Raw genomic sequence first — 25847 nt, forward strand, 5'->3', positions numbered from 1 at the left:
ACTGAGAACCCATCGACACCACAGGAGGAGAGACGTTACAGACTGAGAACCCATCGACACCACAGGAGGAGAGATACAGACTGAGAACCCATCTACACCACAGGAGGAGAGATACAGACTGAGAACCCATCTACACCACAGGAGGAGAGATACAGACTGAGAACCCATCTACACCACAGGAGGAGACACGTTACAGACTGAGAACCCATCGACACCACAGGAGGAGACACGTTACAGACTGAGAACCCATCGACACCACAGGAGGAGACACGTTACAGACTGAGAACCCATCGACACCACAGGAGGAGAGATACAGACTGAGAACCCATCGACACCACAGGAGGAGAGACGTTACAGACTGAGAACCCATCTACACCACAGGAGGAGAGACGTTACAGACTGAGAACCCATCTACACCACAGGAGGAGAGATACAGACTGAGAACCCATCGACACCACAGGAGGAGAGACGTTACAGACTGAGAACCCATCTACACCACAGGAGGAGACACGTTACAGACTGAGAACCCATCTACACCACAGGAGGAGAGATACAGACTGAGAACCCATCGACACCACAGGAGGAGAGACGTTACAGACTGAGAACCCATCTACACCACAGGAGGAGACACGTTACAGACTGAGAACCCATCTACACCACAGGAGGAGAGATACAGACTGAGAACCCATCGACACCACAGGAGGAGAGACGTTACAGACTGAGAACCCATCTACACCACAGGAGGAGACACGTTACAGACTGAGAACCCATCTACACCACAGGAGGAGACACGTTACAGACTGAGAACCCATCTACACCACAGGAGGAGAGATACAGACTGAGAACCCATCTACACCACAGGAGGAGAGACACGTTACAGACTGAGAACCCATCGACACCACAGGAGGAGAGATACAGACTGAGAACCCATCGACACCACAGGAGGAGAGACGTTACAGACTGAGAACCCATCGACACCACAGGAGGAGAGACACGTTACAGACTGAGAACCCATCGACACCACAGGAGGAGAGAGACACGTTACAGACTGAGAACCCATCGACACCACAGGAGGAGAGACGTTACAGACTGAGAACCCATCTACACCACAGGAGGAGAGACGTTACAGACTGAGAACCCATCTACACCACAGGAGGAGACACGTTACAGACTGAGAACCCATCTACACCACAGGAGGAGAGATACAGACTGAGAACCCATCGACACCACAGGAGGAGAGACACGTTACAGACTGAGAACCCATCGACACCACAGGAGGAGAGACGTTACAGACTGAGAACCCATCGACACCACAGGAGGAGAGACGTTACAGACTGAGAACCCATCGACACCACAGGAGGAGAGATTACAGACTGAGAACCCATCTACACCACAGGAGGAGAGACGTTACAGACTGAGAACCCATCTACACCACAGGAGGAGAGACGTTACAGAGGAGAACCCATCTACACCACAGGAGGAGAGACGTTACAGACTGAGAACCCATCGACACCACAGGAGGAGAGACGTTACAGACTGAGAACCCATCGACACCACAGGAGGAGACACGTTACAGACTGAGAACCCATCGACACCACAGGAGGAGAGATACAGACTGAGAACCCATCTACACCACAGGAGGAGAGACGTTACAGACTGAGAACCCATCTACACCACAGGAGGAGAGATACAGACTGAGAACCCATCTACACCACAGGAGGAGAGACACGTTACAGACTGAGAACCCATCGACACCACAGGAGGAGAGACGTTACAGACTGAGAACCCATCTACACCACAGGAGGAGACACGTTACAGACTGAGAACCCATCTACACCACAGGAGGAGAGATACAGACTGAGAACCCATCGACACCACAGGAGGAGAGACGTTACAGACTGAGAACCCATCTACACCACAGGAGGAGACACGTTACAGACTGAGAACCCATCTACACCACAGGAGGAGAGATACAGACTGAGAACCCATCTACACCACAGGAGGAGAGACACGTTACAGACTGAGAACCCATCTACACCACAGGAGGAGACACGTTACAGACTGAGAACCCATCTACACCACAGGAGGAGACACGTTACAGACTGAGAACCCATCGACACCACAGGAGGAGAGACGTTACAGACTGAGAACCCATCTACACCACAGGAGGAGACACGTTACAGACTGAGAACCCATCTACACCACAGGAGGAGAGACGTTACAGACTGAGAACCCATCGACACCACAGGAGGAGACACGTTACAGACTGAGAACCCATCTACACCACAGGAGGAGAGACACGTTACAGACTGAGAACCCATCTACACCACAGGAGGAGAGACACGTTACAGACTGAGAACCCATCTACACCACAGGAGGAGAGACACGTTACAGACTGAGAACCCATCGACACCACAGGAGGAGAGACACAGACTGAGAACCCATCGACACCACAGGAGGAGAGACGTTACAGACTGAGAACCCATCTACACCACAGGAGGAGAGACACGTTACAGACTGAGAACCCATCTACACCACAGGAGGAGAGACGTTACAGACTGAGAACCCATCGACACCACAGGAGGAGAGACGTTACAGACTGAGAACCCATCTACACCACAGGAGGAGAGATACAGACTGAGAACCCATCTACACCACAGGAGGAGAGACGTTACAGACTGAGAACCCACCACAGGAGGAGAGACGTTACAGACTGAGAACCCACCACAGGAGGAGAGACGTTACAGACTGAGAACCCACCACAGGAGGAGAGACGTTACAGACTGAGAACCCACCACAGGAGGAGAGACGTTACAGACTGAGAACCCACCACAGGAGGAGAGACGTTACAGACTGAGAACCCATCTACACCACAGGAGGAGAGACGTTACAGACTGAGAACCCATCTACACCACAGGAGGAGAGACACGTTACAGACTGAGAACCCATCGACACCACAGGAGGAGAGATACAGACTGAGAACCCATCTACACCACAGGAGGAGACACGTTACAGACTGAGAACCCATCTACACCACAGGAGGAGAGATACAGACTGAGAACCCATCGACACCACAGGAGGAGAGGCGTTACAGACTGAGAACCCATCTACACCACAGGAGGAGACACGTTACAGACTGAGAACCCATCTACACCACAGGAGGAGAGACGTTACAGACTGAGAACCCATCTACACCACAGGAGGAGAGACGTTACAGACTGAGAACCCATCTACACCACAGGAGGAGAGACGTTACAGACTGAGAACCCATCTACACCACAGGAGGAGAGAACCCATCTACACCACAGGAGGAGAGGCGTTACAGACTGAGAACCCATCTACACCACAGGAGGAGAGACGTTACAGACTGAGAACCCATCTACACCACAGGAGGAGAGATACAGACTGAGAACCCATCTACACCACAGGAGGAGAGACACGTTACAGACTGAGAACCCATCGACACCACAGGAGGAGAGACACGTTACAGACTGAGAACCCATCGACACCACAGGAGGAGAGACGTTACAGACTGAGAACCCATCTACACCACAGGAGGAGACACGTTACAGACTGAGAACCCATCTACACCACAGGAGGAGAGACACGTTACAGACTGAGAACCCATCGACACCACAGGAGGAGACACGTTACAGACTGAGAACCCATCTACACCACAGGAGGAGAGACGTTACAGACTGAGAACCCATCTACACCACAGGAGGAGAGACAGACTGAGAACCCACCACAGGAGGAGAGACGTTACAGACTGAGAACCCATCTACACCACAGGAGGAGAGACGTTACAGACTGAGAACCCATCTACACAGGAGGAGAGACGTTACAGACTGAGAACCCATCTACACCACAGGAGACAGACAGACTGAGAACCCATCTACACCACAGGAGGAGAGACGTTACAGACTGAGAACCCATCTACACCACAGGAGGAGAGACGTTACAGACTGAGAACCCATCGACACCACAGGAGGAGAGACGTTACAGACTGAGAACCCATCTACACCACAGGAGGAGAGACGTTACAGACTGAGAACCCATCTACACCACAGGAGGAGAGACGTTACAGACTGAGAACCCATCTACACCACAGGAGGAGAGACACGTTACAGACTGAGAACCCATCTACACCACAGGAGGAGAGACGTTACAGACTGAGAACCCATCTACACCACAGGAGGAGAGACGTTACAGACTGAGAACCCATCTACACCACAGGAGGAGAGACGTTACAGACTGAGAACCCATCGACACCACAGGAGGAGAGACGTTACAGACTGAGAACCCATCTACACCACAGGAGGAGAGACGTTACAGACTGAGAACCCATCTACACCACAGGAGGAGAGACGTTACAGACTGAGAACCCATCTACACCACAGGAGGAGAGACACGTTACAGACTGAGAACCCATCGACACCACAGGAGGAGAGACGTTACAGACTGAGAACCCATCTACACCACAGGAGGAGAGACGTTACAGACTGAGAACCCATCTACACCACAGGAGGAGAGACGTTACAGACTGAGAACCCATCTACACCACAGGAGGAGAGACACGTTACAGACTGAGAACCCATCTACACCACAGGAGGAGAGACGTTACAGACTGAGAACCCATCTACACCACAGGAGGAGAGACGTTACAGACTGAGAACCCATCTACACCACAGGAGGAGAGACGTTACAGACTGAGAACCCATCTACACCACAGGAGGAGAGACACGTTACAGACTGAGAACCCATCTACACCACAGGAGGAGAGACACGTTACAGACTGAGAACCCATCGACACCACAGGAGGAGAGACGTTACAGACTGAGAACCCATCTACACCACAGGAGGAGAGACACGTTACAGACTGAGAACCCATCTACACCACAGGAGGAGAGACACGTTACAGACTGAGAACCCATCTACACCACAGGAGGAGAGACACGTTACAGACTGAGAACCCATCTACACCACAGGAGGAGACACGTTACAGACTGAGAACCCATCTACACCACAGGAGGAGAGACACGTTACAGACTGAGAACCCATCTACACCACAGGAGGAGAGACACGTTACAGACTGAGAACCCATCTACACCACAGGAGGAGAGACGTTACAGACTGAGAACCCATCTACACCACAGGAGGAGAGACGTTACAGACTGAGAACCCATCTACACCACAGGAGGAGAGACGTTACAGACTGAGAACCCATCTACACCACAGGAGGAGAGACGTTACAGACTGAGAACCCATCTACACCACAGGAGGAGAGACGTTACAGACTGAGAACCCATCTACACCACAGGAGGAGAGACACGTTACAGACTGAGAACCCATCTACACCACAGGAGGAGAGACACGTTACAGACTGAGAACCCATCGACACCACAGGAGGAGAGACACGTTACAGACTGAGAACCCATCTACACCACAGGAGGAGAGACACGTTACAGACTGAGAACCCATCTACACCACAGGAGGAGAGACGATACAGACTGAGAACCCATCTACACCACAGGAGGAGAGACGTTACAGACTGAGAACCCATCGACACCACAGGAGGAGAGACACGTTACAGACTGAGAACCCATCGACACCACAGGAGGAGAGACGTTACAGACTGAGAACCCATCGACACCACAGGAGGAGAGACGTTACAGACTGAGAACCCATCTACACCACAGGAGGAGAGACGTTACAGACTGAGAACCCATCTACACCACAGGAGGAGAGACGTTACAGACTGAGAACCCATCTACACCACAGGAGGAGAGATACAGACTGAGAACCCATCTACACCACAGGAGGAGAGACACGTTACAGACTGAGAACCCATCGACACCACAGGAGGAGAGACACGTTACAGACTGAGAACCCATCGACACCACAGGAGGAGAGACGTTACAGACTGAGAACCCATCTACACCACAGGAGGAGAGATACAGACTGAGAACCCATCTACACCACAGGAGGAGAGACGTTACAGACTGAGAACCCATCTACACCACAGGAGGAGAGACGTTACAGACTGAGAACCCATCTACACCACAGGAGGAGAGACACGTTACAGACTGAGAACCCATCTACACCACAGGAGGAGAGACGTTACAGACTGAGAACCCATCTACACCACAGGAGGAGAGACGTTACAGACTGAGAACCCATCTACACCACAGGAGGAGAGACGTTACAGACTGAGAACCCATCTACACCACAGGAGGAGAGACGTTACAGACTGAGAACCCATCTACACCACAGGAGGAGAGACGTTACAGACTGAGAACCCATCTACACCACAGGAGGAGAGATACAGACTGAGAACCCATCTACACCACAGGAGGAGAGACGTTACAGACTGAGAACCCATCTACACCACAGGAGGAGACACGTTACAGACTGAGAACCCATCTACACCACAGGAGGAGAGACAGACTGAGAACCCATCGACACCACAGGAGGAGAGACGTTACAGACTGAGAACCCATCTACACCACAGGAGGAGACACGTTACAGACTGAGAACCCATCTACACCACAGGAGGAGAGATTACAGACTGAGAACCCATCTACACCACAGGAGGAGAGACGTTACAGACTGAGAACCCATCTACACCACAGGAGGAGAGACGTTACAGACTGAGAACCCATCTACACCACAGGAGGAGAGACGTTACAGACTGAGAACCCATCTACACCACAGGAGGAGAGACGTTACAGACTGAGAACCCATCTACACCACAGGAGGAGAGACACGTTACAGACTGAGAACCCATCGACACCACAGGAGGAGAGATACAGACTGAGAACCCATCGACACCACAGGAGGAGAGACGTTACAGACTGAGAACCCATCTACACCACAGGAGGAGAGACGTTACAGACTGAGAACCCATCTACACCACAGGAGGAGAGACGTTACAGACTGAGAACCCATCGACACCACAGGAGGAGAGACGTTACAGACTGAGAACCCATCTACACCACAGGAGGAGAGACGTTACAGACTGAGAACCCATCTACACCACAGGAGGAGAGACGTTACAGACTGAGAACCCATCTACACCACAGGAGGAGAGATACAGACTGAGAACCCATCTACACCACAGGAGGAGAGACACGTTACAGACTGAGAACCCATCGACACCACAGGAGGAGAGACGTTACAGACTGAGAACCCATCGACACCACAGGAGGAGACACGTTACAGACTGAGAACCCATCTACACCACAGGAGGAGAGACGTTACAGACTGAGAACCCATCTACACCACAGGAGGAGAGACGTTACAGACTGAGAACCCATCGACACCACAGGAGGAGAGACGTTACAGACTGAGAACCCATCTACACCACAGGAGGAGAGACGTTACAGACTGAGAACCCATCTACACCACAGGAGGAGAGACGTTACAGACTGAGAACCCATCGACACCACAGGAGGAGACACGTTACAGACTGAGAACCCATCGACACCACAGGAGGAGAGACGTTACAGACTGAGAACCCATCTACACCACAGGAGGAGAGATACAGACTGAGAACCCATCGACACCACAGGAGGAGAGACGTTACAGACTGAGAACCCATCTACACCACAGGAGGAGAGATACAGACTGAGAACCCATCGACACCACAGGAGGAGAGACGTTACAGACTGAGAACCCATCTACACCACAGGAGGAGACACGTTACAGACTGAGAACCCATCTACACCACAGGAGGAGAGATTACAGACTGAGAACCCATCTACACCACAGGAGGAGAGACGTTACAGACTGAGAACCCATCTACACCACAGGAGGAGACACGTTACAGACTGAGAACCCATCTACACCACAGGAGGAGAGATACAGACTGAGAACCCATCTACACCACAGGAGGAGAGACGTTACAGACTGAGAACCCATCTACACCACAGGAGGAGACACGTTACAGACTGAGAACCCATCTACACCACAGGAGGAGACACGTTACAGACTGAGAACCCATCGACACCACAGGAGGAGAGACGTTACAGACTGAGAACCCATCGACACCACAGGAGGAGAGACACGTTACAGACTGAGAACCCATCTACACCACAGGAGGAGAGACGTTACAGACTGAGAACCCATCTACACCACAGGAGGAGAGACGTTACAGACTGAGAACCCATCTACACCACAGGAGGAGAGACGTTACAGACTGAGAACCCATCTACACCACAGGAGGAGAGACACGTTACAGACTGAGAACCCATCTACACCACAGGAGGAGAGACGTTACAGACTGAGAACCCATCTACACCACAGGAGGAGAGACGTTACAGACTGAGAACCCATCTACACCACAGGAGGAGAGACACGTTACAGACTGAGAACCCATCTACACCACAGGAGGAGAGACACGTTACAGACTGAGAACCCATCTACACCACAGGAGGAGAGACACAGACTGAGAACCCATCGACACCACAGGAGGAGAGACGTTACAGACTGAGAACCCATCTACACCACAGGAGGAGAGATACAGACTGAGAACCCATCTACACCACAGGAGGAGAGACGTTACAGACTGAGAACCCACCACAGGAGGAGAGACGTTACAGACTGAGAACCCACCACAGGAGGAGAGACGTTACAGACTGAGAACCCACCTACACCACAGGAGGAGAGGCGTTACAGACTGAGAACCCATCTACACCACAGGAGGAGAGACGTTACAGACTGAGAACCCATCTACACCACAGGAGGAGAGACGTTACAGACTGAGAACCCATCTACACCACAGGAGGAGAGACGTTACAGACTGAGAACCCATCTACACCACAGGAGGAGAGATTACAGACTGAGAACCCATCGACACCACAGGAGGAGAGACGTTACAGACTGAGAACCCATCTACACCACAGGAGGAGACACGTTACAGACTGAGAACCCATCTACACCACAGGAGGAGAGACACGTTACAGACTGAGAACCCATCGACACCACAGGAGGAGACACGTTACAGACTGAGAACCCATCTACACCACAGGAGGAGAGACGTTACAGACTGAGAACCCATCTACACCACAGGAGGAGAGACGTTACAGACTGAGAACCCATCGACACCACAGGAGGAGAGACGTTACAGACTGAGAACCCATCGACACCACAGGAGGAGACACGTTACAGACTGAGAACCCATCTACACCACAGGAGGAGAGACGTTACAGACTGAGAACCCATCTACACCACAGGAGGAGAGACGTTACAGACTGAGAACCCATCTACACCACAGGAGGAGAGATACAGACTGAGAACCCATCTACACCACAGGAGGAGAGACACGTTACAGACTGAGAACCCATCTACACCACAGGAGGAGAGACACGTTACAGACTGAGAACCCATCTACACCACAGGAGGAGAGACGTTACAGACTGAGAACCCATCTACACCACAGGAGGAGAGACACGTTACAGACTGAGAACCCATCTACACCACAGGAGGAGAGACACGTTACAGACTGAGAACCCATCTACACCACAGGAGGAGAGACGTTACAGACTGAGAACCCATCTACACCACAGGAGGAGAGACGTTACAGACTGAGAACCCATCTACACCACAGGAGGAGAGATACAGACTGAGAACCCATCTACACCACAGGAGGAGAGACGTTACAGACTGAGAACCCACCACAGGAGGAGAGACGTTACAGACTGAGAACCCATCTACACCACAGGAGGAGAGACGTTACAGACTGAGAACCCATCTACACCAGGAGGAGAGACGTTACAGACTGAGAACCCACCACAGGAGGAGAGACGTTACAGACTGAGAACCCACCACCAGGAGGAGAGACGTTACAGACTGAGAACCCATCTACACCACAGGAGGAGAGACGTTACAGACTGAGAACCCATCTACACCACAGGAGGAGAGACGTTACAGACTGAGAACCCATCGACACCACAGGAGGAGAGACGTTACAGACTGAGAACCCATCTACACCACAGGAGGAGAGATACAGACTGAGAACCCATCTACACCACAGGAGGAGAGACGTTACAGACTGAGAACCCATCGACACCACAGGAGGAGACACGTTACAGAGGAGAACCCATCTACACCACAGGAGGAGAGAACAGACTGAGAACCCATCTACACCACAGGAGGAGAGACGTTACAGACTGAGAACCCATCTACACCACAGGAGGAGAGACGTTACAGACTGAGAACCCATCGACACCACAGGAGGAGAGACACGTTACAGACTGAGAACCCATCTACACCACAGGAGGAGACACGTTACAGACTGAGAACCCATCTACACCACAGGAGGAGAGACGTTACAGACTGAGAACCCATCTACACCACAGGAGGAGAGACGTTACAGACTGAGAACCCATCTACACCACAGGAGGAGAGACGTTACAGACTGAGAACCCATCTACACCACAGGAGGAGAGACGTTACAGACTGAGAACCCATCTACACCACAGGAGGAGAGACGTTACAGACTGAGAACCCATCTACACCACAGGAGGAGACACGTTACAGACTGAGAACCCATCTACACCACAGGAGGAGACACGTTACAGACTGAGAACCCATCTACACCACAGGAGGAGAGACACGTTACAGACTGAGAACCCATCTACACCACAGGAGGAGAGACGTTACAGACTGAGAACCCATCTACACCACAGGAGGAGAGACACGTTACAGACTGAGAACCCATCGACACCACAGGAGGAGAGACGTTACAGACTGAGAACCCATCTACACCACAGGAGGAGAGACGTTACAGACTGAGAACCCATCTACACCACAGGAGGAGAGACGTTACAGACTGAGAACCCATCTACACCACAGGAGGAGACACGTTACAGACTGAGAACCCATCTACACCACAGGAGGAGAGACACGTTACAGACTGAGAACCCATCTACACCACAGGAGGAGAGACGTTACAGACTGAGAACCCATCTACACCACAGGAGGAGAGACACGTTACAGACTGAGAACCCATCTACACCACAGGAGGAGAGACGTTACAGACTGAGAACCCATCTACACCACAGGAGGAGAGACACGTTACAGACTGAGAACCCATCTACACCACAGGAGGAGACACGTTACAGACTGAGAACCCATCTACACCACAGGAGGAGAGACACGTTACAGACTGAGAACCCATCTACACCACAGGAGGAGAGACACGTTACAGACTGAGAACCCATCTACACCACAGGAGGAGAGACGTTACAGACTGAGAACCCATCTACACCACAGGAGGAGAGACACGTTACAGACTGAGAACCCATCTACACCACAGGAGGAGAGACGTTACAGACTGAGAACCCATCTACACCACAGGAGGAGAGACGTTACAGACTGAGAACCCATCGACACCACAGGAGGAGAGACGTTACAGACTGAGAACCCATCTACACCACAGGAGGAGAGACACGTTACAGACTGAGAACCCATCGACACCACAGGAGAGACGTTACAGACTGAGAACCCATCTACACCACAGGAGGAGAGACGTTACAGACTGAGAACCCATCTACACCACAGGAGGAGAGACGTTACAGACTGAGAACCCATCTACACCACAGGAGGAGAGACACGTTACAGACTGAGAACCCATCTACACCACAGGAGGAGAGACGTTACAGACTGAGAACCCATCGACACCACAGGAGGAGAGATACAGACTGAGAACCCATCTACACCACAGGAGGAGAGACGTTACAGACTGAGAACCCATCTACACCACAGGAGGAGAGACGTTACAGACTGAGAACCCATCTACACCACAGGAGGAGAGACACGTTACAGACTGAGAACCCATCTACACCACAGGAGGAGAGACGTTACAGACTGAGAACCCATCTACACCACAGGAGGAGAGACACGTTACAGACTGAGAACCCATCTACACCACAGGAGGAGAGACGTTACAGACTGAGAACCCATCTACACCACAGGAGGAGACACGTTACAGACTGAGAACCCATCTACACCACAGGAGGAGACACGTTACAGACTGAGAACCCATCTACACCACAGGAGGAGAGACGTTACAGACTGAGAACCCATCTACACCACAGGAGGAGAGACGTTACAGACTGAGAACCCATCTACACCACAGGAGGAGACACGTTACAGACTGAGAACCCATCTACACCACAGGAGGAGAGACGTTACAGACTGAGAACCCATCTACACCACAGGAGGAGAGACGTTACAGACTGAGAACCCATCTACACCACAGGAGGAGAGACACGTTACAGACTGAGAACCCATCTACACCACAGGAGGAGAGACGTTACAGACTGAGAACCCATCTACACCACAGGAGGAGAGACGTACAGACTGAGAACCCATCTACACCACAGGAGGAGACACGTTACAGACTGAGAACCCATCTACACCACAGGAGGAGAGATACAGACTGAGAACCCATCGACACCACAGGAGGAGAGACGTTACAGACTGAGAACCCATCTACACCACAGGAGGAGACACGTTACAGACTGAGAACCCATCTACACCACAGGAGGAGAGACGTTACAGACTGAGAACCCATCTACACCACAGGAGGAGAGACACGTTACAGACTGAGAACCCATCTACACCACAGGAGGAGAGATACAGACTGAGAACCCATCTACACCACAGGAGGAGAGACACGTTACAGACTGAGAACCCATCTACACCACAGGAGGAGAGACGTTACAGACTGAGAACCCATCTACACCACAGGAGGAGACACGTTACAGACTGAGAACCCATCTACACCACAGGAGGAGAGATACAGACTGAGAACCCATCTACACCACAGGAGGAGACACGTTACAGACTGAGAACCCATCGACACCACAGGAGGAGAGGACTGAGAACCCATCTACACCACAGGAGGAGAGACGTTACAGACTGAGAACCCATCTACACCACAGGAGGAGAGACGTTACAGACTGAGAACCCATCTACACCACAGGAGGAGAGACGTTACAGACTGAGAACCCATCTACACCACAGGAGGAGAGACGTTACAGACTGAGAACCCATCCACACCACAGGAGGAGAGACGTTACAGACTGAGAACCAAGATGGAGGCAAGGTGGCTTCAACACAATGGTGAGGGAGAGCCAAGATGGAGGCTCAGTGGCTTCAACACAATGGTGAGGGAGAGCCAAGATGGAGGCGCAGTGGCTTCAACAAAATGGGGAGGGAGAGCCAAGATGGAGGCACAGTGGCTTCAACACAATGGTGAGGGAGAGCCAAGATGGAGGCAAGGTGGCTTCAACACAATGGTGAGGAGAGCCAAGATGGAGCGCAGTGGCTTCAACACAATGGTGAGGAGAGCCAAGATGGAGCGCAGTGGCTTCAACACAATGGTGAGGAAGAGCCAAGATGGAGGCAAGGTGGCTTCAACACAATGGTGAGGGAGAGCCAAGATGGAGGCTCAGTGGCTTCAACACAATGGTGAGGGAGAGCCAAGATGGAGGCGCAGTGGCTTCAACAAAATGGGGAGGGAGAGCCAAGATGGAGGCACAGTGGCTTCAACACAATGGTGAGGGCGAGCCAAGATGGAGGCACAGTGGCTTCAACACAATGGTGAGGGCGAGCCAAGATGGAGGCGCAGTGGCTTCAACACAATGGGGAGGGAGAGCCAAGATGGAGGCACAGTGGCTTCAACACAATGGTGAGGGCGAGCCAAGATTATTTACCTTTATATATTTAACTAGGCAAGTCAGTTAACAACAAATTGTTATTTTCAAATGACAGCCTAGGAACGGCTGCCTTGTTCAGGGGCAGAACAACAGATTTTTACCTTGTCAGCTCGGGGATTCGAACTTGGGGGGATTTGATTAGTTTCGGTTACTAGTCCAACGCTCTAACCACTAGGCTATCTGCCGCACCACAAGATGGAGGCAACGTAGCTTCAAAACAGTGCCCCATAACAGGCATCTAGTGTATGTATAAATCATTGGATGTGACAAATGGATCATTTTTAAACTGTCAATAAGAAAAATTCCCAATGCATCAACAAGCATCGGGTCTGGGTGTCACGGTGCGTCCCTGTCAGATGGTTAAGCACGGCACCTGTACTACCCTCTACTGTACCCCACCTCGCAAAGTTTGCATGTCCTTCTCATTGAACTTCTCAAAATATTGCCGTACAGGACTTCACTGCTGTCGCTAGCCTTTCTCTGCCATTTTCCCAACTCCAAAATAATTATTTCCTTGACTCCTTGTACGTCAACTCACATTGGTGAGTGTCAAGATTCGACTCCTAAGATTCAGTATTTTTGAAACGGAGGAGACTGAGTAGTTGCAGCAAGCGAGGGACGGAGAGAGAGAGAGAGAGGCGAGGGACGGAGAGGGAGAGAGAGGCGAGGGACGGAGAGGGACTGAGAACGAGGGATCGAGAGAGAGAGAGAGGCGAGGGACGGGAGAGAGAGAGAGAGAGAGCGAGGGACCCAGGGAGAGAGGCGAGGGACGGAGGAGAGAGAGAGCGAGGGCGACGGAGAGAGACCCATCGAGGACGGAGAGAGAGAGAGGCGAGGACGAGAGAGACAGAGAGGCGAGGACGGAGAGAGACAGAGAGGCGAGGGACGGAGAGAGAGAGAGGCGAGGAGGAGAGAGACACGAGGGACGGAGAGAGAGAGAGAGAGGCGAGGGACAGAGAGAGAGGGACAGGGAGGGAGGGAGAGAGAGAGGCGAGGGACAGAGAGAGAGAGAGGCGAGGGACGGAGAGAGACAGAGATGCGAGGACAAGAGAGAGAGAGAGGCGAGGGTGGAGAGAGAGAGGCCAGGGACAGGAGGAGGAGAGGGGACAGAGACAGACTGAGAGAGAGAGGCGAGGGAGAGAGGCAAGGAGGCTTCAAGACAATGGTGAGGAGAGAGCCAAGATGAGAGACGGAGAGAGGGCGAGGACAGAGAGGGCGAGGGATGGAGAGAGAGAGGAGGCGAGGGACGGAGAGAGAAAGAGAGGCGAGGATGAGAGAGAGAGAGGACGAAGAGAGAGAGAGAGAGTGGCGAGGAGAGAGGAGAGAGAGAGGGAGGCGAGGATGGTGAGGGAGAGCGAGGATGAGAGGCGAGGATGGCTTCAACACAATGGAGAGAGAAGAGCCAGGATGGAGGCGAGAGAGAGAGGCTTCGAGGGACACAAGGTGAGGCGAGGGACGGAGAGAGAGAGAGAGAGCGAGGGACAGAGAGAATGGAGAGAGAGAGCCAAGATGGAGGAGAGAGTGGCTTCAACAGAGGCAATGGAGAGGAGAGAGCCAGGATGGAGGAGAGAGAGACTTCAGACAGAGAGAGGGCGAGGGACAGAGAGAGAGGAGGCGAGGGACAGAGAGAGAGAGAGGGAGAGACCAAGAGAGAGAGAGAGGCTTCAGACAGAGAGAGGCGAGGAGGAGAGAGAGCGAGAGGACAGAGAGAGACCTGAGAGAGAGGGAGGAGAGAGAGGAGGCAAGGGAGAGAGAGAGAGAGAGAGCGAGGACGAGAGAGAGAGAGAGAGGCGAGGGGAGGAGAGAGAGAGAGAGAGGGACGGAGAGAGAGAGAGAGAGACAGAGAGAGACCTTTAGAGGAGAGGCGAGGGGAGAGAGAAGAGAGAGGAGAGAGAGAGAGGAGAGGACGAGAGAGAGAGAGAGAGGCGTTCGGAAGAGAGGCGAGAGGACGGAGAGAAGAGGAGGCGAGGAGGGACGGAGAGAGAGAGAGAGAGGCGAGGGACAGGAGAGAGAGAGATAAAGCGAGGGACTGACAAATGGAGAGAGACAGAAACTGGGAATAGAGAAGAAGGCCCAATGACAGAGAAGAGAGAGAGGCGAGGGACTGGAGAGAGAGAGAGAGAGGACAGAGAGAGAGAGAGAGCGACGGCACAGAGAGAGAGAGGCGAGGGACAGAGAGAGAGAAGAGGCGACAGAGTCCTTCTCGAAGGACAGAGAGAGAGAGAGGGAGAGGACAGAGAGAGACTAGCGAGGACTCTGCCATTTTCCGGAACCAAAAGGGACGGGAGAGAGAGAGGCGAGGGGAGAAGAGATTGGTGAGCAGGATTTTAGAAACGGGAGGAGACTGAGTTTTGCAGCAGGCGAGGAGAAGCGGAGGAGAAAGAGAGAGGCGAGGGACGGAGAGAGAGAGAGAGAGGAGAGAGAGACTGGGAGGGACCTTCCAGAGAGAGAGGCGAGGACGAGAGAGAGAGACGGGAGGGACAGAGAGAGGTCTGGCGAGGGACGGAGAGAGGCCAGAGAGAGAGGAACGAGGACCTGACGAGGACAGAGAGAGAGGCGAGGGACGGAGAGAGAGAGAGAGGCGATAGGACGGAGAGGAGAGGCGAGGACGGAGAGAGAGACCAAGGCGAGGAGAGAGGCGAGAGAGAGAGGAGGAGAGGACGGAGAGAGAGAGGCGAGGGACGGAGAGAGAGGAGAGAGAGAGGGGGACGGAGAGAGAGAGAGAGGCGAGGGACAGAGAGAGAGGCGAGGACGGAGAGAGAGAGAGGCGGAGGACGGCGAGGGAGAGTCAGAGGGACGGGGACGGAGAGAGAGAGAGAGAGAGAGGCGAGGGACGGAGAGAGAGAGAGGCGAGGGAGAGAGAGAGAGAGGCGAGGGACAGGGAGAGAGAGAGAGGCGAGGGACAGAGAGAGAGAGAGAGAGGCGAGGGAGGATAGAGAGAGAGAGAGACAGAGAGAGAGAGAGAGAGAGAGAGAGAGAGGAGAGAGAGAGAGAGAGAGAGAGAGGCGGGAGGAGAGAGAGAGAGACCTGAGAGAGAGAGAGAGAGAGAGAGAGGCAGGGACGGAGAGAGAAGAGGCGAGGGACGGAGAGAGAGGCAGGGGAGAGGAGAGGGAGGACTCCAAGAGAGAGAGACGAGGATTCAGATGGAGAGAGGCGAGGGACGGAGATGGAGAGAGAGCGAGGACTAGAGAGAGAGAGGGACGGAGAGAGAGAGAGAGAGAGGAGAGGGCTCCGGAGAGAGAGAGAGAGCGAGAGGACGGAGAGGAGAGGCGAGGGACGGAGATGGAGAGAGAGGCGAGGGACGGAGAGAGAGAGAGAGGGAGGGACAGGCGAGAGAGAGAGAGAGGCGAGACGAGAGAGAGAGAGAGAGAGAGAGAGAGAGAGAGGAGGGAGAGAGAGAGAGAGAGAGAGACTAGAGGAGAGAGAGAGGCGAGGGACGGAGAGAGAGAGAGAGAGGAGGACAGAGAGAGAGAGAGAGAGAGAGAGAGAGAGAGAGAGAGAGAGAGAGAGAGAGAGAGAGAGAGCTCCGAGAGAGAGAGAGAGAGGACATTCAGGGAGAGAGATCTCCGAGGTCAGAGAGAGAGAGAGAGAGAGAGAGAGGGAGAGAGAGAGAGAGAGAGAGAGGAAGGGAGTCTTAGACGGAGAGAGAGAGAGGTCAGACGGAGAGAGAGAGAGAGGTATCGAGGCGGAGAGAGAGAGAGATACATTCAGGGACTGAGAGAGAGAGAGAGAGAGAGGACAGAGAGAGAGGCGATTCGAGAGAGAGAGAGGCGAGGGACGGAGAGAGAGAGAGAGAGCGAGGTCAGACTAGAGAGAGAGAGGAGAGGAGAGAGAGGCTCCAGGACGGAGAGAGAGAGAGGCGAGGGACGGAGAGAGAGAGGCGAGGACGGAGAGGAGAGAGGCGAGGGGCGAGAGAGAGAGAGAGGGGGGGACAGAGAGGCGAGGGACGGAGAGAGAGAGGCGAGGGACGGAGAGAGAGAGAGAGAGGCGAGGGGCACAGTATAGGCAGGTCTTTAAAACACGTTTTGTAGCAGGTAAGGAAAGCATTTTAGCTAACCTTAACCCTTTTCCTAACCTAAGTCTCCTACCTTCCACATAAATTATCCTAACCTGCTACGAAAAGGTAACTTCCGGTCGCAGCTGTACTACGTCTGGCCAGAACTGTGGTAGAACCAGGGCACCAAAACAGTAGAGCAGTTGAGCCTCGTGCTTCAACGCTCTTTGTTGTGGAAATTGACCCACTAAGCAGTTAACTTTCTGCATCGACCAAAAAAAACACGTTTTTCTTTTTGGTTAGGGATTTTTTTTCTTAACGTTTAAGGATCCCAATTTCGTTTAAACATTTACATCCCTATCTCCTATCAAGAGTGAAATAGCCAAACCTCCAAGCCCAATAACCCATAGCAGATGTGCTGACAATACTTAGACAGGTCAGACTAAACAGACAAGAATGCATCCCAACTGGCACCCTATTCCCTTTATAGTGCACTACTTTTGATTAGGGCCCATAGGGCTCTGGTTAAAGTAGTGCACTACTTTTGATTAGGGCCCATAGGGCTCTGGTTAAAGTAGTGCACTATATAGGGGGAAAGGGTGCCATTTGGGACGGAGGTAAATCTGACAGACCTGCATTTGATTAAACCCTCAACAGAACAATTTAAAAGCCCTACTGTGAAACAGTGTCTTTCAAATCCTGGCAAAGACTGCATGCCCTAGACTCCAAAGAACATTTCAGTATTCACAAGAAGGTATCTGGGCTCCATCTCCAAGGTCAGACTAGACTACATTCAGAAGGTATCTGGGCTCCATCTCCAAGGTCAGATTAGAATACATTCAGAAGGTATCTGGGCTCCATCTCCGAGGTCAGACTAGAATACATTCAGAAGGTATCTGGGCTCCATCTCCGAGGTCAGACTAGAATACATTCAGAAGGTATCTGGGCTCCATCTCCGAGGTCAGACTAGAATACATTCAGAAGGTATCTGGGCTCCATCTCCGAGGTCAGACTAGAATACATTCAGAAGGTATCTGGGCTCCATCTCCGAGGTCAGACTAGACTACATTCAGAAGGTATCTGGGCTCCATCTCCGAGGTCAGACTAGAATACATTCAGAAGGTATCTGGGCTCCATCTCCGAGGTCAGACTAGAATACATTCAGAAGGTATCTGGGCTCCATCTCCGAGGTCAGATTAGAATACATTCAGAAGGTATCTGGGCTCCATCTCCGAGGTCAGACTAGAATACATTCAGAAGGTATCTGGGCTCCATCTCCGAGGTCAGACTAGACTACATTCAGTTGGAATCAAACCAATTCAAAAAGGCAAAATACAATCTCTGTTCTAGCAAATAATCACTCATACGTAGATAGTGTTTCATACTCACAGTGTTGGCAGCTTGTATTACCGCTATGCTGTTTGCAGTATTTATCCAAATAGTAAGGGGTGAAAGATAAATAAGATGCCTCTGTTGCAGTAGGCCTTCCCCCCAAAAACAAGAAGAAAGAACAGACAGTTTGGCTAGGCCTCTGTTCTCTCCCTCTCTAAATCCTTCGCTCTCCGTCTCCCTTTATCTCGGTCTGTGAAGAAGCAGCCTTCTCTGACCTAGTCGTGGCTAGGCCTCCTTAGTGTTTTTCTTCTCCCTCAGTCTCTCTCCTTCTTTCTGGCCTTATATCTCTCTCTCTCTCTGAACTAAACCCAGCAGCAGTGAGGAATGGGATATAAACCTCCTTCTCCCAGCCAGGCAGAGAGAGACTGTGAGCAGGGTGGGAGTCTGATACAGCCTTTTATTGAGCTCGTCTGTCCCTGCTCTGCTAGAAACTCTGCCTGCTGGATGATTACCAAGCCTAATGATGATGACTATAATGGCAGTGGCTGATGGTAATGATGATGATGATGATGATGATGACGATGACAGCGGGGGAGCAGGAGGCAGACAGGACACGATGATGATGATGATGATGATGATGATGATGATGATGATGATGATGATGACAGCGGGGGAGCAGGAGGCACAGGACACGATGATGATGATGATGATGATGATGATGATGATGAATAAATGGTTTCCAGGGTAATGGAGTCCTTGATGATAATGGAGTCCTTGATGATAATGGTGTCCTTGATGATAATGGCATTGCGTCTTTTTATCACCCTTATATAATAATGGCGGTTGCTTGCCACTGCTCTTTTTTTTTATATTTTCCTTTGCCATTTTTCAGATTGTTCTTTCTGACAAAGAGGCCACAGAGGGAGGGAGGGAGGGAGAGGGAGGGAGAAGAAGGAGAAAGAGGGAGAAGGAGAGAGAGGGAGAAGGAGAGCGAGAGGAAGAAGGAGAGAGAGGGAGAGGGAGGGAGAAGACTGAGGGAGAGGGAGGGAGAAGAAGGAGGGAGAGGGAGGGAGGGAGAAGAAGGAGAGAGAGAGAGGGAGAGGGAGGGGGGAGAGGGAGGGAGGGAGAAGAAGGAGAGAGAGAGAGGGAGAGGAAGAGAGGGAGAGAGGGGGAGGGAGAGAGAGGGAGAGGAAGAGAGGGAGAAATGTCCCTGAGCAGCACCCAACCAGCAGTGGGTTTATTTCTCTCTCTCCATCTGTCATACTAAAGAAGCTGTCACCAACACACAGATAGACAGCTCAATGTGTAGTCAAATGCTTTTATGCAAATATTGTTCATGGCACATTGCTTTAGTAAACCTAATCAAGGATTCTCAAAGCGTTTAGTTTTCCAACAGACAGTGATTTTTCTTTGTCTCTATTTTTAAAGTGATAAACACCACTGACTACACCGCTACCGTGTGAACTACTTACACCACTGACTACACTGTCACCTCGTGAACTACTTACACCACTGACTACACTGTCACCTCGTGAACTACTTACACCACTGACTACACTGTCACCTCGTGAACTACTTACACCACTGACTACACTGTTACCTCGTGAACTACTTACACTGTTACCTCGTGAACTACTTACACCACTGACTACACTGTTACCTCGTGAACTACTTACACCACTGACTACACTGTTACCTCGTGAACTACTTACACCGTCACCTCGTGAACTACTTACACCACTGACTACACTGTCACCTCGTGAACTACTTACACCACTGACTACACTGTTACCTCGTGAACTACTTACACCACTGACTACACTGTTACCTCGTGAACTACTTACACCACTGACTACACTGTCACCTCGTGAACTACTTACACCACTGACTACACTGTTACCTCGTGAACTACTTACACCACTGACTACACTGTTACCTCGTGAACTACTTACACTGTTACCTCGTGAACTACTTACACCACTGACTACACTGTCACCTCGTGAACTACTTACACCACTGACTACACTGTCACCTCGTGAACTACTTACACCACTGACTACACTGTCACCTTGTGAACTACTTACACCACTGACTACACTGTTACCTCGTGAACTACTTACACCACTGACTACACTGTCACCTCGTGAACTACTTACACCACTGACTACACTGTCACCTCTCTGTGAACTACTTACACCACTGACTACACTGTCACCTTGTGAACTACTTACACCACTGACTACACTATTACCTCGTGAACTACTTACACTGTTACCTTGTGAACTACTTACACCACTGACTACACTGTCACCTCGTGAACTACTTACACCACTGACTAAACCGTTACCTCGTGAACTACTTACACCACTGACTACACTGTTACCTCGTGATGACTTACACTGTTACCTTGTGAACTCCTTACACCACTGACTACACTGTCACCTCGTGAACTACTTACACCACTGACTACACTGTCACCTCGTGAACTACTTACACCACTGACTACACCGTTACCTTGTGAACTACTTACACTGTTACCTCGTGAACTACTTACACCACTGACTACACTGTTACCTCGTGAACTACTTACACCACTGACTACACTGTTACCTCGGAACTACTACACCACTGACTACACTGTCACCTCGTGAACTACTTACACCACTGACTACACTGTCACCTCGTGAACTACTTACACTGTTACCTTGTGAACTACTTACACCACTGACTACACTGTCACCTCGTGAACTACTTACACGGGAGACTACACTGTTACCTCGTGAACTACTTACACCGAGAAAGGTGAACTACTTACACCACTGACTACACTGTTACCTCGTGAACTACTTACACCACTGACTACACTGTCACCTCGTGAACTACTTACACTGTTACCTTGTGAACTACTTACACCACTGACTACACTGTCACCTCGTGAACTACTTACACCACTGACTACACTGTCACCTCGTGAACTAACACCACTGACTACACCGGACCTCGTGAACTACTTACACTGTTACCTCGTGAACTAACACCACTGACTACACTGTCACCTCGTGAACTAGCACACCGTTACCAGCGTGAACTACTTACACCACTGACTACACTGTTACCTCGTGAACTACTTACACCGTTACCTGTCACTACTTACACCACTGACTACACTGTTACCTGTGTACTACACACCACTGACTTTGACTACACTGTCACCTCGTGAACTACTTACACCACTGACTACACTGTCACCTCGTGAACTACTTACACCGTTACCTCGTGAACTACTTACACCCACTGACTACACTGTTACCTCGTGAACTACTTACACCACTGACTACACTGTCACCTCGTGAACTACTTACACCACTGACTACACTGTTACCTCGTGAACTACTTACACCACTGACTACACCGTTACCTCGTGAACTACTTACACCACTGACTACACTGTCACCTCGTGAACTACTTACACCACTGACTACACTGTCACCTCGTGAACTACTTACACCACTGACTACACTGTCACCTCGTGAACTACTTACACTGTTACCTCGTGAACTACTTACACCACTGACTACACTGTTACCTCGTGAACTACTTACACCACTGACTACACTGTCACCTCGTGAACTACTTACACTGTTACCTCGTGAACTACTTACACCACTGACTACACTGTTACCTCGTGAACTACTTACACCACTGACTACACTGTTACCTCGTGAACTACTTACACCACTGACTACACCGTTACCTCGTGAACTACTTACACCACTGACTACACTGTCACCTCGTGAACTACTTACACCACTGACTACACTGTTACCTCGTGAACTACTTACACCACTGACTACACTGTTACCTCGTGAACTACTTACACCACTGACTACACTGTCACCTCGTGAACTACTTACACCGTTACCTCGTGAACTACTTACACCACTGACTACACTGTTACCTCGTGAACTACTTACACTGTTACCTCGTGAACTACTTACACTGTTACCTCGTGAACTACTTACACTGTTACCTCGTGAACCACCTCGTGAATAACACTTTTCAGGTTTCAGCACTAGATTTAAATTTATGAAAGGGGCATACTCATAATGGTAAAACTAAATTGGCCCCCACAGGCACAACCAGTGTTAAACAACCTCTATGTCAGGCAGTGTCAGAGAAAGGCCCCCCAAAAAATCCAAGACTCTGGCCACCCAAGCCATAGACTCTCCTACCAACCGGCAAACTGTACCAGAGCATTGGCTTTTGAACCAACAGGCTTCGAGACAGCTTCTACCCAGAAGCCATAAGACTACTACATAGTGAATTATTGGTTACCCAGACTATCTGCACTGACTTATACACACACTCACCAGACTATATACGGTGCATTCGGGAAGTATTCAGACCCCTTAACTTTTTACACATTTTGTTACGTTACAAATTTATTCTAAAATGATTCATTCCCCCCTCATTAATCTACACACAATACCCCATAAAGAAAAATAAAAAAAACATTTATATTATTTTGCACACCTATTAAAATAGCACATTTACATAAGTATTCAGACCCTTTACTCAATACTTTGTTGACGCACCTTTGGTAGCGATTACAACCTCGAGTCTTCTTCGGTATGACGTAACAAGCTTGTCAAACCTGTATTTAGGAAGTTTCTCCCTTTCCTCTCTGCAGATCATCTCAAGCTCTGTCAAGTTGGATGGGGAGAGTCACTGCACAGATATTTTCAGGTCTCTCCAGAGATGTTCGATCAGGTTCAAGTCCAGGCTCTGGCTGGGCCACTCAAGGACATTCAGAGACTTGTCCTGAAGTCACTCCTGTGTTGTCTTGGCTGTGTGCTTCGGGTCGTTATCCTGTTGGAAGGTGAACCTTCACCCCAGTCTGAAGTCCTGAGCAGATTCTCATCAAGGATCTCTCTGTACTTTGCTCCGTTCATCATTTCCTCGATCCTGACTAGTCTCCCTGTCCCTGCCGCTGAAAAACACACCCACAGCAAAATGCCACCACCACCATGCTTCACTGTAGGATTGGTGCCAGGTTTCCTCCAGACGTGACACTTGGCATTGTGAAAAATAGTTCAATCTTGGTTTCATCAGACCAGAGAATCTTGTTTCTTTTAGATGCCTTTTGGCCAACTCCAAGTGGGCTGTTGTGTGCCTTTTACTGAGGAGTGTCACCCATCTGACCACTCTACCATAAAGGCCTGATTGGTAGAGTTCTGCAGAGATGGTTGTCCTTCTGGAAATTTCTCCCATCTCCACAGAGTAACTCTAGAGCTCTGTCAGAGTGACCATCATGGTTCTTGGTCACCTCCCTGACCAAGGCCCTTCTCCTCCAATTGCTCAGTTTGGCCGGGTAGGTCAGCTCTAGGAAGAGTCTTTGGTGGTTCCAAACTTCTTCCATTTAATAATGATGGAGGCCACTCTGTTCTTGGGGACCTTTAATGCTGCAGAAATGTTTTGCTACCCTTCCCCAGATCTGTGCCTCGACACAATCCTATCCCGGAGCTCTATGGACAATTCCTTCAACCTCGTGGCTTTGTTTTTGCTCTGACATGCACTTTCAACTGTGGGACCTTATATAGACAGGTGTTCCTTTCCAAAGCATGTCCAAAAGAATTGAATTGACCACAGGTGGACTCCAATCAAGTTGTAGAAACATCTCAAGGATGATTAATGGAAACAGGATGCACCTGAGCTCAAAGCGAAGGGTCTGAATACTTATGTAAATAAGGTATTTGTTTATTTGTAATACATTTGTAAACATTTCAAACATTTTATCGCTTTGTCATTATGGTGTATTGTGATGTGAATATTTTAATTTAACCTTTATTTAACTAGGCAAGTCAGTTAAGAACAAATTCTTATTTTCAATGACGGCCTACCGGGGAACAGTGGGTTAAATGCCTTGTTCAGCAGGGCAGAACGACAGATTTGTTTCCTTGTCAGCTCAGGGATTCGATCTTGCAACCTTTCGGTTACTAGTCCAACGCTCTAACCACTAGGATACCTGCCGCCCCATGATGGGGTATTGTGATGTCATTATGGGGTATTGTGATGTCATTATGGGGTATTGTGTGTAGATTGATGAAGGAAATAAGGTACATAGCTACCTCAAATATCGTATTATTATCTATCCTGATGTCTAGTCACTTTACCCTGCTTTCCATGTACATACTGTATCTACCTCAAATACCTTGTACCTCTGCACATTGATCTGATACTTCCTGTATATAGCTCCACATTGATCTGGTACTCCCTGTATATAGCTCCACATTGATCTCGTACTTCCTGTATATAGCTCCACATTGATCTGGTACTCCCTGTATATAGCTCCACATTGATCTGGTACTGGTACTCCCTGTATATAGCTCCACATTGATCTGGTACTGGTACTCCCTGTATATAGCTCCACATTGATCTGGTACTCCTGTATATAGCTCCACATTGATCTGGTACTGGTACTGGCTCCACATTAATCTGGTATTGGTACTCCCTGTATATAGCTCCACATTGATCTGGTACTGGTACTCCCTGTATATAGCTCCACATTGATCTGGTACTGGTACTCCCTGTATATAGCTCCACATTGATCTGGTACTGGTACTCCTGTATACCCTGTAGCTCCACATTGATCTGGTACTCCTGTATATAGCTCCACATTGATCTGGTACTGGTACTCCCTGTATATAGCTCCACATTGATCTGGTACTGGTACTCCCTGTATATAGCTCCACATTGATCTGGTACTGGTACTCCCTGTATATAGCTCCACATTGATC

The 25847-nt window shown here is 50.4% G+C and overlaps 1 protein-coding gene and 2 long non-coding RNA genes across 5 annotated transcripts in view; 1 reads left to right on the plus strand and 2 right to left on the minus strand.

Moving 5' to 3' along the window:
• The window catches only part of LOC118397849 (zinc finger protein 513-like), a 49501-nt gene that overhangs the window by 12898 nt on the left and 10756 nt on the right, over positions 1–25847 (minus strand). Inside the window, exon 1 of one of the 2 annotated variants that reach the window (XM_052471645.1) lies at positions 19108–19714. The exons of the other annotated variant lie outside the window; for it this stretch is intronic. The gene's annotated coding sequence lies outside the window, so the exon portion shown is untranslated. Of the gene's footprint in view, positions 1–19107; positions 19715–25847 lie in introns of those variants that run through there. 2 annotated transcript variants of the gene reach the window in all.
• Positions 17668–19094, plus strand: LOC127909558 (uncharacterized). Of its 2 annotated transcripts, none has more exons than XR_008071932.1 (3): positions 17668–18540; positions 18587–18748; positions 18795–19094. It is a non-coding gene; the product is annotated as an uncharacterized LOC127909558 (long non-coding RNA). The 2 variants fall into 2 exon arrangements; XR_008071933.1 differs by lacking the exon at positions 17668–18540 and having other exon boundaries at positions 18547–18748; positions 18795–18886; positions 18933–19094.
• Positions 20277–23273, minus strand: LOC127909559 (uncharacterized). The gene is made up of 4 exons (XR_008071935.1): positions 23033–23273; positions 22769–22876; positions 22361–22696; positions 20277–20674 (listed from the first exon to the last, which is right to left on the minus strand). It is a non-coding gene; the product is annotated as an uncharacterized LOC127909559 (long non-coding RNA).

Source organism: Oncorhynchus keta, chromosome 19 (genome assembly GCF_023373465.1).
Source record: "Oncorhynchus keta strain PuntledgeMale-10-30-2019 chromosome 19, Oket_V2, whole genome shotgun sequence".
NCBI lineage: Eukaryota > Metazoa > Chordata > Actinopteri > Salmoniformes > Salmonidae > Oncorhynchus > Oncorhynchus keta.